Source organism: Notothenia rossii (genome assembly GCF_949606895.1).
Source record: "Notothenia rossii genome assembly, chromosome: 10".
Classification (NCBI taxonomy): Eukaryota; Metazoa; Chordata; class Actinopteri; order Perciformes; family Nototheniidae; genus Notothenia; species Notothenia rossii.
Window position 1 is genome coordinate 31546641 of NC_136908.1, and position 11553 is coordinate 31558193.

Genomic DNA, 11553 nt, shown 5'->3' on the forward strand with positions numbered 1-11553 from the left:
AAAGAAAAATTGGCCAAGAGACGCCTCGATATGGGTTTAGTCAGCGAGACGCCTGTGACAACTTACCGCCATCCGTCCGGAGCGCCAATCAGGAAACGGATGCAGTATCTGTGCCGGGTTCAAACACCTCCGGTCGAAGATCTTGAAGAGAAATGGCTTCTGGAAAATGAACATGTTTGGGGATACGTATTCAACTATATGGCGAATGAACTGCATTTCTACAATCTGAAGAATGGAGAAACGTATGGACCCCACAGTGTTAAAGCGACGTTGACCTCAACAGATTGGGCTGTGTTAACTCTGGTGTCTTCCAGAGATCTCCACGCAACCATTGTATCGGAAGAAGTAGTGCATCAAGAAAATACTGTGGAACCAGCGGTGTACAAGATATTTGCAACAAAAAGCAAAGAAACGCAAACAAAAAGCGAGATCAGAGAAGAGTTTTCACCGTTACCCCTCAATGTGGAGGAAGAAGAAGGAAATATCCCCCCGCCGCCAGAAGTGAAAAGAGTCCTGACAAGCACCGTCTGGGAAACTAAAAGCGGACCATCTGGGCGATGGTATTACCGCGCAAGCCGTTTGCTGACGCAGGGGGGAGGGGTTCTCTCTAAAACAGTGTCCTGCCATCTCTCTCTGTTTCTGCTGATGTGTAAAATATACAAAATAACGTTTTATATACTTACTCTCTTGTTAAAAGGTGATGAAGTTTGTAGCGTAAGCCAGCCATCAGTGTTCTAGTTTTAAGGATCGAAGGATCCAATGTATTTTTAAATGGAGCAGAAATAGAACTAGTCTCCCAGTGCAAGTATCTTGAACAGAGAGTGTCATATTGGACTCGCACTTGACTTTTTAAGAAACATAAAATATCCAGAAAGTATCCAATACCATTAAATTCAACTTGCAACATTTTAAACAAATTAGACCTTTTTCTTAACTGTCAATGCTGCAAAGTCATACCTCCACTGTATGATTCTATCCCACATTGAATACTGTTTTACAAACTGGTCGTTTGCTTGTGCCACACACCTGAAACCCATAGAACAGCTGTTCAAGAGAGCTATCCAGGTGTTTGACAGAAAGCCACAGTCATACCACCACTGTACCATCCTTGAATATGCTGCTCATGCTCTTTCTGCATATCATGTATTTATTTTTGCTGTATGTATATATATAAATGTCATGTTCTTATATGCTGTATGTGACGGGACTATAGATGGAAATTAGCTCAAAGCTAAAATCCGGCTCATTTACACTTGTAGGCATTATTTTTGTTTTAAAGTGTTCATCAATGTGCACTACGGTGGCTCTGAAGAAAATTAAACATTAAAATATGTTATCGATGTCCCCATTCCCAGTTTGTTTTGGGAATAATTGCGATGTTTTCTATGTTTTGGTAGCTCTTAACAAAACAGAATTTTTGTAAAAGACTGCGATTCTAAAAGGCAAGTTTGTGATTTTAACACTGTTTCGATGAAACAATATATTATACAATATTACGACTTTTTGCCATATTTTTAACACAATATACTTGTACCTTTTTTTTTTTGTGGTTGTAGGGCTTCAAGATATTTTGCTTGTCATGCATAAACACTGTGTCATCTTTTCCTTGAAACTGACGTGCTGCCCGTTTTACAAAACAAGTTATTTTTCTGCGTCTTCATCCTCTGAATTTTCCTCCCCCGTCCCTCTTCCTTCAGCCAGCACAACAAGAATCAAGGTGGATCTGTGAAATGAAACACCTCTTCCCAAAGCGTGACTTCCCTATTGAGAGCATGCGTCTAGGGCAGTAGTGTCTAAACCAATTGGCCAGATATACTAACATGCAGAACGTACGGTATGTTTGAAGACGAACCATTTATCCAGTTCAAGCTGTCTTTAAAATGTGACATTGCGCTCTGACTATCCCCCGTAAAATCGTGACAAACTATTACTTATTCTTAAATTTGACCTCTTGTGTCACGGTTTGTGAAACAAGCGGGACCCAAATGCAGATTTAAACTGAAACTTCCTTTATTTCAAGGCTATGATATATATGTACAATGACAAACAGAACACTCACCGCAGAACTAGTCAGGGAACAAGACGAACCGACCAAGACAGACAGACAACCCAGAACTTAAATACACACAAGACTCAATCACACAACAAGACACAGGTGAGGAGGGAGGAGAAAACACAGGGGCCCAGGTGAACATAATCAGACAATTAAACACACAAGGGAAACTAATGATAAGAGGAAAAACACAGGGGAAAGGACCAGACAATAACCCAAGGGAAAACATGACATGGAAAACAGCAAAAACACCCAAACCTACAAAACTATAAACGTGACATAACATGAGAATCGTGACATAACCCTCCCCCTCAAGGGACGGATTCCAGACGTCCCAAAAAAACAAAAATCCAGCAGGGTGGGTGGAGGGGGTCTGGAGGACGGGTCTCGGGCGGACGGCCCGGGGGCAAGGCAGAGTTCAAAAAAGGGGAATTCGGGCGGACGGCCCGGGGGCAAGGCAGAGTTCTAAAAGGGGAATTCGGGCGGACGGCCCGGGGGCAAGGCAGAGTTCAAAAAGGGGAATTCGGGCGGACGGCCCGGGGGCAAGGCAGAGTCCATGGAGGGAATCTCGGGCGGACGGCCCGGGGGCAAGGCAGAGTCCGAGGAGTGGTGAAGACCAGACAGCTCCGGAGGCCGGTCAGGAGCCGGTGTCGGCAAGATCCCCCATGGAATAGGAAACAGGACCGGCAGGACCCCCGGCAGGAGAGCAGTCGGCGGGACCTCCAACGGCACAGGACATGGGGTTGGCAGGACCCCCGGCAGAAGAGCAGTCTGCGGGACCTCCAACGGCTCAGGACATGGGGTTGGCAGGACCCCCGGCAGAAGAGTAGTCTGCGGGACCTCCAACGGGACCAGACATGGAGTTGGCAGGACCCCCGGCAGAAGAGTAGTCTGCGGGACCTCCAACGTGACAAGACATGGAGTTGGCAGGACCCCCGGCAGAAGAGTAGTCTGCGGGACCTCCAACGGCACAGGACATGGGGTTGGCAGGACCCTCGGCAGAAGAGCAGCCTGCAGGACCTCCAACGGCTCAGGACATGGGGTTGGCAGGACCCCCGGCAGAAGAGTAGCGTGCGGTACCTCCAACGGCTCAGGACATGGGGTTGGCAGGACCCCCGGCAGAAGAGCAGTCTGCGGGACCTCCAACTTGACAAGACATGGAGTTGGCAGGACCCCCGGCAGAAGAGTAGTCTGCGGGACCTCCAACGGGACAAGACATGGAGTTGGCAGGACCCCCGGCAGAAAGGCAGTCTGCGGGACCTCCAACGACACTTCAGTGGATTGGTTCGCCAACAGAACACGGGGAGCTGGCGTCGGACGGACAGCCAACCGGAGACGAGGTGCTGGAGTCGGCCGGTACGCCGACAGGACTCGGGGAGCTGGCGTCGGACGGACAGCCAACCGGAGACGAGATGCTGGAGTCGGCCGGTACGCCGACAGGACTCGGGGAGCTGGCGTCGGACAGACAGCCAACCGGAGACGAGGTGCTGGAGTCGGCCGGTACGCCGATAGGACTCGAGGAGCTGGCGTCGGCCGATGAGTCAGCAGGTGACGAGGAGCCGGAGTCGGGACCATGGTTACTGGAGCCGGAACTGAAGCCGGGACCATGGCTGTAAGGTCCGGTTCTAGAGCCGGAAACATGGCTGTAAAGTCCGGTTCTGGGGCCGGAAACATGGCTGTAAGGTCCGGTTCTGGAACCGGAAACATGGCTGTAAGGTCCGGTTCTGGAACCGGAAACATGGCTGTAAGGTACGGTTCTGGGGCCGGAACCATGGCTCTTGGGGCTTGAGCTGCTAGCTTGGCCTTGCGACTCCTCCTCTTAGCAGCCGCCTGAATACTCCGTGGACCTCCATAAGCCAGACGAGTTCCAGAATATGACTCCTGGACAGGAGCAGGAACTGGGGCAGAAGCATGGGTTGACTGCAGACGGAACCCACCGAGGCGTATGGTGCCAGGTTGGGAATTGGGAGGCCGGGAGCTAGCATGCCTGGGGCTAGCAGGCCGGGAATCACACACAGGGAGGATCTTTGAAATCCAGCCAGGTAAGAACTTCACCATACCTGGTTTCTCTCTAGCCATCTGGCGCGCCTCCGACAACACAGCCTCCCGCTGCTGAACTCCGGGTGCTCTCTTCCATCAATCCGAGCAGTTAGCCCAAAAAAAGGAAACATTTAATAATTCCGACTCGAACAGATCTGCTGGGCCCATTTCTTGGTCGGTTCGTACTGTCACGGTTTGTGAAACAAGCAGGACCCAAATGCAGATTTAAACTGAAACTTCCTTTATTTCAAGGCTATGATATATATGTACAATGACAAACAGAACACTCACCGCAGAACTAGTCAGGGAACAAGACGAACCGACCAAGACAGACAGACAACCCAGAACTTAAATACACACAAGACTCAATCACACAACAAGACACAGGTGAGGAGGGAGGAGAAAACACAGGGGCCCAGGTGAACATAATCAGACAATTAGACACACCAGGGAAACTAATGACAAGAGGAAAAACACAGGGGAAAGGACCAGACAATAACCCAAAGGAAAACATGACATGGAAAACAGCAAAAACACCCAAACCTACAAAACTATAAACGTGACATAACATGAGAATCGTGACATCTTGCTGCTAGGTTGAAAATGATAGATGAAAAAATTACTTTAAAAAAAAAGTCTCCCAGTGCAAGTATCTTGAACAGGGAGTGTCATATTGGAACTCGCACTTGACTTTTTAAGAAACATATCCAGAAAGTATCCAATACCATTAAATTCAACTTACAACATTTTAAACAAATTAGACCTTTTTCTTAACTGTCAATGCTGCAAAGTCATACCTCCACTGTATGATTCTATCCCACAATGAATACTGTTTTACAAACTGGTCGTTTGCTTGTGCCACACACCTGAAACCCATAGAACAGCTGTTCAAGAGAGCTATCCAGGTGTTTGACAGAAAGCCACAGTCATACCACCACTGTACCATCCTTGAATATGCTGCTCATGCTCTTTCTGCATATCATGTATTTTATTTTTGCTGTATACATATATATATAAATGTCATGTTCTTATATGCTGTATGTGACGGGACTATAGATGGAAATTAGCTCAAAGCTAAAATCCGGCTCATTTACACTTGTAAGCATTATATTTGTTTTAAAGTGTTCATCAATGTGCACTACGGTAGCCCTGAAGAAAATTAAACATTAAAATATGTTATCGATGTCCCCATTCCCAGTTTGTTTTGGGAATAATTGCGATGTTTTCTATGTTTTGGTAGCTCTTAACAAAACATAATTTTTGTAAAAGACTGCGAGTTTGTGATTTTTTAACACTGTTTCGATGAAACAATATATTATACAATATTACGACTTTTTGCCATATTTTTAACACAATCTTTTTTTTTTGTGGTTGTAGGGCTTCAAGATATTTTGCATGTCATGCATAAACACGGTGTCATCTTTTCCTTGAAACTGACGTGCTGCCCGTTTTACAAAACAAGTTACTTTTCTGCTTCTTCATCCTCTGAATTTTCCTCCCCCGTCCCTCTTCCTTCAGCCAGCACAACAAGAATCAAGGTGGATCTGTGAAATGAAACACCTCTTCCCAAAGCGTGACTTCCCTATTGAGAGCATGCGTCTAGGGCAGTAGGGTCTAAACCAATTGGCCAGATATACTAACATGCAGAACGTACGGTATGTTTGAAGACTAACCATTTATCCAGTTCAAGCTGTCTTTAAAATGTGAAATTGCGCTCTGACTATCCCCCGTAAAATCGTGACAAACTATTACTTATTCTTAAATTTGACCTCTTGCTGCTTGGTTGAAAATGATAGATGAAAAAATAACTTTAAAAAAAAAGACTCAAACAGCGAGGGACATTATACTGCTGAAAAAACTCTCAACGACGATGTTCAGTAAACGATCAATCAAAATCGAAGGATCCAATGTATTTTTAAATGGAGCAGCAATAGAACTAGTCTCCAAGTGCAAGTATCTTGAACAGAGAGTGTCATATTGGACTCGCACTTGACTTTTTAAGAAACATAAAATATCCAGAAAGTATCCAATACCATTAAATTCAACTTGCAACATTTTAAACAAATTAGACCTTTTTCTTAACTGTCAATGCTGTAAAGTCATACCTCCACTGTATGATTCTATCCCACATTGAATACTGTTTTACAAACTGGTCGTTTGCTTGTGCCACACACCTGAAACCCATAGAACAGCTGTTCAAGAGAGCTATCCAGGTGTTTGACAGAAAGCCACAGTCATACCACCACTGTACCATCCTTGAATATGCTGCTCATGCTCTTTCTGTATATCATGTATTTTATTTTTGCTGTATGTATATATATATAAATGTCATGTTCTTATATGCTGTATGTGACGGGACTATAGATGGAAATTAGCTCAAAGCTAAAATCCGGCTCATTTACACTTGCAAGCATTATTTTTGTTTTAAAGTGTTCATCAATGTGCACTACGGTGGCCCTGAAGAAAATTAAACATTAAAATATGTTATCGATGTCCCCATTCCCAGTTTGTTTTGGGAATAATTGCGATGTTTTCTATGTTTTGGTAGCTCTTAACAAAACAGAATTTTTGTAAAAGACTGCGATTCTAAAAGGCAAGTTTGTGATTTTAACACTGTTTCGATGAAACAATACATTATACAATATTACGACTTTTTGCCATATTTTTAACACAATGTACTTGTACCTTTTTTTTTTTGTGGTTGTAGGGCTTCAAGATATTTTGCATGTCATGCATAAACATGGTGTCATCTTTTCCTTGAAACTGACGTGCTGCCCGTTTTACAAAACAAGTTATTTTTCTGCTTCTTCATCCTCTGAATTTTCCTCCCCCGTCCCTCTTCCTTCAGCCAGCACAACAAGAATCAAGGTGGATCTGTGAAATGAAACACCTCTTCCCAAAGCGTGACTTCCCTATTGAGAGCATGCGTCTAGGGCAATAGGGTCTAAACCAATTGGCCAGATATACTAACATGCAGAACGTACGGTATGTTTGAAGACTAACCATTTATCCAGTTCAAGCTGTCTTTAAGATGTGACATTGCGCTCTGACTATTCCCCGTAAAATCGTGACAAACTATTACTTATTCTTAAATTTGACCTCTTGCTGCTTGGTTGAAAATGATAGATGAAAAATAACTTTAAAAAAAAAGACTCAAACAGTGAGGGACATTATACTGGTGAAAAAAACTCTCAATTCTACAGATGACTCCCCCCACTCAACGCAATAAGTCCCTCCCTCCACTCAGCAAAGCATCTAAAACTAAGGACCCCACTAAGACGACAGTTTGAAAACTAGCTATGGATCTGAGAAAAACCAAGTCTCCCCCCGCGAGTTGCAGCCAGGAACAAACTCCTGGACTACCATCATCACCACCATTCTGGACACCCGAATCTTGCAGTACTACTGCTGCTTATTTTGCTCCTTGGGCCAAGACGTCTCTGTTTATAGGCACAGTGAAATCAGTGTTGGTTGATATTGTGGAGGGGGTGATACATCGTTACAGAGAAGAAATATGCAACGGATGCCGAGTCAGTCACCCCGGCCAGAGGCAACACGATTGTCTGAATGACATGCCCGATTTCTTTCTTCAGAAACAATTACAACGCGTTAATGAAAAGACTCTGGCTCACCGACTTCATTACTGAGATCGACCAGACTCTTATTGATAAAGACATTTTCACGGATCATTGGAGGATCCAAGGCGCTTCGGAGGCTTTTCTGCACAATCTCAAATATTGCAGACTTCTCAAGGAGAGACTTGAAAAGATCCATGCCGAGTTGGATGGAGAAGAAGAAGACTAATAACCTGCGGTTGGTTGAAGCCAGGGATTTTTTCTTTTTCGATACATTGACTTTTTGTTTAAAGTAAAATAAAAATGGGGAACTACTATGCAAAACGCTCGGTATATATTGATCAGAATGTAGTCAATACCCTTTTAATAAGTGTGGTGATGAGGACGATTGAAAACAGAGTGAATAGTGATCCCTGTGTAAACAGAATGGCTGATGTTTGTAAACTAGAAGACATTTTGGATATCGTTCGTTCTGGCAGTACTATTCCTGGTCATTGGGAAACGATTGTAAACGAAACATTTAAAGTGGTCCTGGAATCTTCATTTTCCGAAACATTCTGTAGCATTACCGAATAAATGAAACAAACATCAAAAGTGTATCATGTGCTCTCATTGTATGCTCTGTTTGTAGATGTAATGCTTCTTTGTGTCAAAAACAGCATACACATGAATATTTTGACTGAAGTGAAAAAACTCCATCATGATATTTCCAGTAATCTGGGGAATTCTAAGCTGGAGACGGTCCTGGGGATGTTACAATCAGTATAACTATTGATTTTGTGTGTGAAAATGTTTAAATGTAAATAGGACATTTTTTTTTTTTAAATTAAAAAAGTGTTTTTTACATTTTAAAAACTGTTATCTTCATTATAGCAAGGGGAGCATGTCTGATACATGTGTATTACAGTCCTTCACATGCACTGTTGTCTTCATTATAACAAGGGGAGGGTAACAGTGAAGATGTATTGAAACGTGCGTATTATACCCCCACAGAAAAACAGAAACATGGAAACACAGAAACACAGAAACACAGAAAACACTGAAACCACTGAAACACTGAAAAAACACAGAAACACTGAAACACCGACACACAGAAACACCGAAACACAGAGACACAGAACTACAGAAACACAGAACCACAGAGACACAGAAACACAGAAACACAGAAACATGGAAACACAGAAACACAGAAAACACAGAAACACAGAAACACAAAAATACAAAAACACTGAAACACTGAAACACAGACACACCGAGACACAGAAACACAGAAACACAGAAACACAAAAACACAGAGAAACACAGAAACACAGAAACACAAAAACACAAAAACACTGAAACACCGACACACCGAGACACAGAACCACAGAACCACAGAAACACAGAAACAAAAAAACACAGAAACACAGAAACACAAAAACAAAGACACAAAGAAAACACAGAAACACAGAAACACAAAAACACAGAAACACCGACACACAGAAACACAAAAAACACAAAAACACTGAAACACCGACACACAGACACACCGAAAACACTGAAAACACAAAAAAACAGGCTTGTGTGCTAGTATGGTTTTTAAATAAACACATCATTATTTTAAAAAGTCAAATATCCCATCGACTTTTTAAAATACTGATGTGTTTATTAAAAAACCATACTAGAACACTGTTTCTGTGTTTTCTGTGTTTCTGTGTTTCCATGTTTCTGTGTTTCTGTGTTTCTGTGTCTCTGTGGTTCTGTGTTTCTGTAGTTCTGTGTCTCTGTGTTTCGGTGTTTCTGTGTGTCGGTGTTTCAGTGTTTCTGTGTTTCCATGTTTCTGTGATTCTGTGGGGGTATAATACGCACGTTTCAATACACATGTATCATACATCTTCACTGTTACCCTCCCCTTGTTATAATGAAGACAACAGTGCATGTGAAGGACTGTAATACACATGTATCAGACACGCTCCCCTTGCTATAATGAAGATAACAGTTTTTAAAATGTAAAAAACACTTTTTTTTTTTTTTTTTTTTAAATGTCCTATTTACATTTAAACATTTTCACACACAAAATCAATAGTTATACTGACCAGGACCGTCTCCAGCTTAGAATTCCCCAGATTACTGGAAATATCATGATGGAGTTTTTTCACTTCAGTTAAAATATTCATGTGTATGCTGTTTTTGACACAAATATGCATTACATATACAAACAGAGCATACAATGAGAGCACATGATACACTTTTGATGTTTGTTTCATTTCTTCGGTAATGTTACAGAATGTTTCGGAAAATGAAGATTCCAGGACCACTTTAAATGTTTTGTTTACAATCGTTTCCCAATGACCAGGAATAGTACTGCCAGAACGAACGATATCCAAAATGTCTTCTAGTTTACAAACTTCAGCCATTCTGTTTACACGGGGATCACTATTCACTCTGTTTTCAATCGTCCTCATCACCACACTTATTAAAAGGGTATTGACTACATTCTGATCAATATATACCGAGCGTTTTGCATAGTAGTTCCCCATTTTAATTTTACTTTAAACAAAAAGTCAATGTATCGAAAAAGAAAAAATCCCTGGCTTCAACCAACCGCAGGTTATTAGTCTTCTTCTTCTCCATCCAACTCGGCATGGATCTTTTCAAGTCTCTCCTTGAGGCGTCTACAATTTTTGAGATTGTGCAGAAAAGCCTCCGAAGCGCCTTGGATCCTCCAATAATCCGTGAAAATGTCTTTATCAATAAGAGTCTGGTCGATCTCAGTGATGAAGTCGGTGAGCCAGAGTCTTTTCATTAACGCGTTGTAATTGTTTCTGAAGAAAAAAATCGGGCATGTCCTTCAGACAATCGTGTTGCCTCTGGCCGGGGTGACTGACTCGGCATCCGTTGCATATTTCTTCTCTGTACCGATGTATCACCCCCTCCACAATATCAACCAACACTGATTTCACTGTGTCCATAAACAGAGACGTCTTGGCCAAGATTGCAAGATTCGGGTGTCCAGAATGGTGGTGATGATGGTAGTCCAGGAGTTTGTTCCTGGCTGCAACTCACGGGGGGAGACTTGGTTTTTTTCAGATCCATAGCTAGTTTTCAAACAGTCGTCTTAGTGGGGTCCTTAGTTTTAGATGCTTTGCTGAGTGGAGGGAGGGACTTATTGCGTTGAGTGGGGGGAGTCATCTGTAGAATTGAGAGTTTTTTTCACCAGTATAATGTCCCTCACTGTTTGAGTCTTTTTTTTTTAAAGTTATTTTTCATCTATCATTTTCAACCAAGCAGCAAGAGGTCAAATTTAAGAATAAGTAATAGTTTGTCACGATTTTACGGGGAATAGTCAGAGCGCAATGTCACATCTTAAAGACAGCTTGAACTGGATAAATGGTTAGTCTTCAAACATACCGTACGTTCTGCATGTTAGTATATCTGGCCAATTGGTTTAGACCCTACTGCCCTAGACGCATGCTCTCAATAGGGAAGTCACGCTTTGGGAAGAGGTGTTTCATTTCACAGATCCACCTTGATTCTTGTTGTGCTGGCTGAAGGAAGAGGGACGGGGGAGGAAAATTCAGAGGATGAAGACGCAGAAAAATAACTTGTTTTGTAAAACGGGCAGCACGTCAGTTTCAAGGAAAAGATGACACCATGTTTATGCATGACATGCAAAATATCTTGAAGCCCTACAACCACAAAAAAAAAAAGGTACAAGTACATTGTGTTAAAAATATGGCAAAAAGTCGTAATATTGTATAATGTATTGTTTCATCGAAACAGTGTTAAAATCACAAACTTGCCTTTTAGAATCGCAGTCTTTTACAAAAATTCAGTTTTGTTAAGAGCTACCAAAACATAGAAAAAATCGCAATTATTCCCAAAACAAACTGGGAATGGGGACAT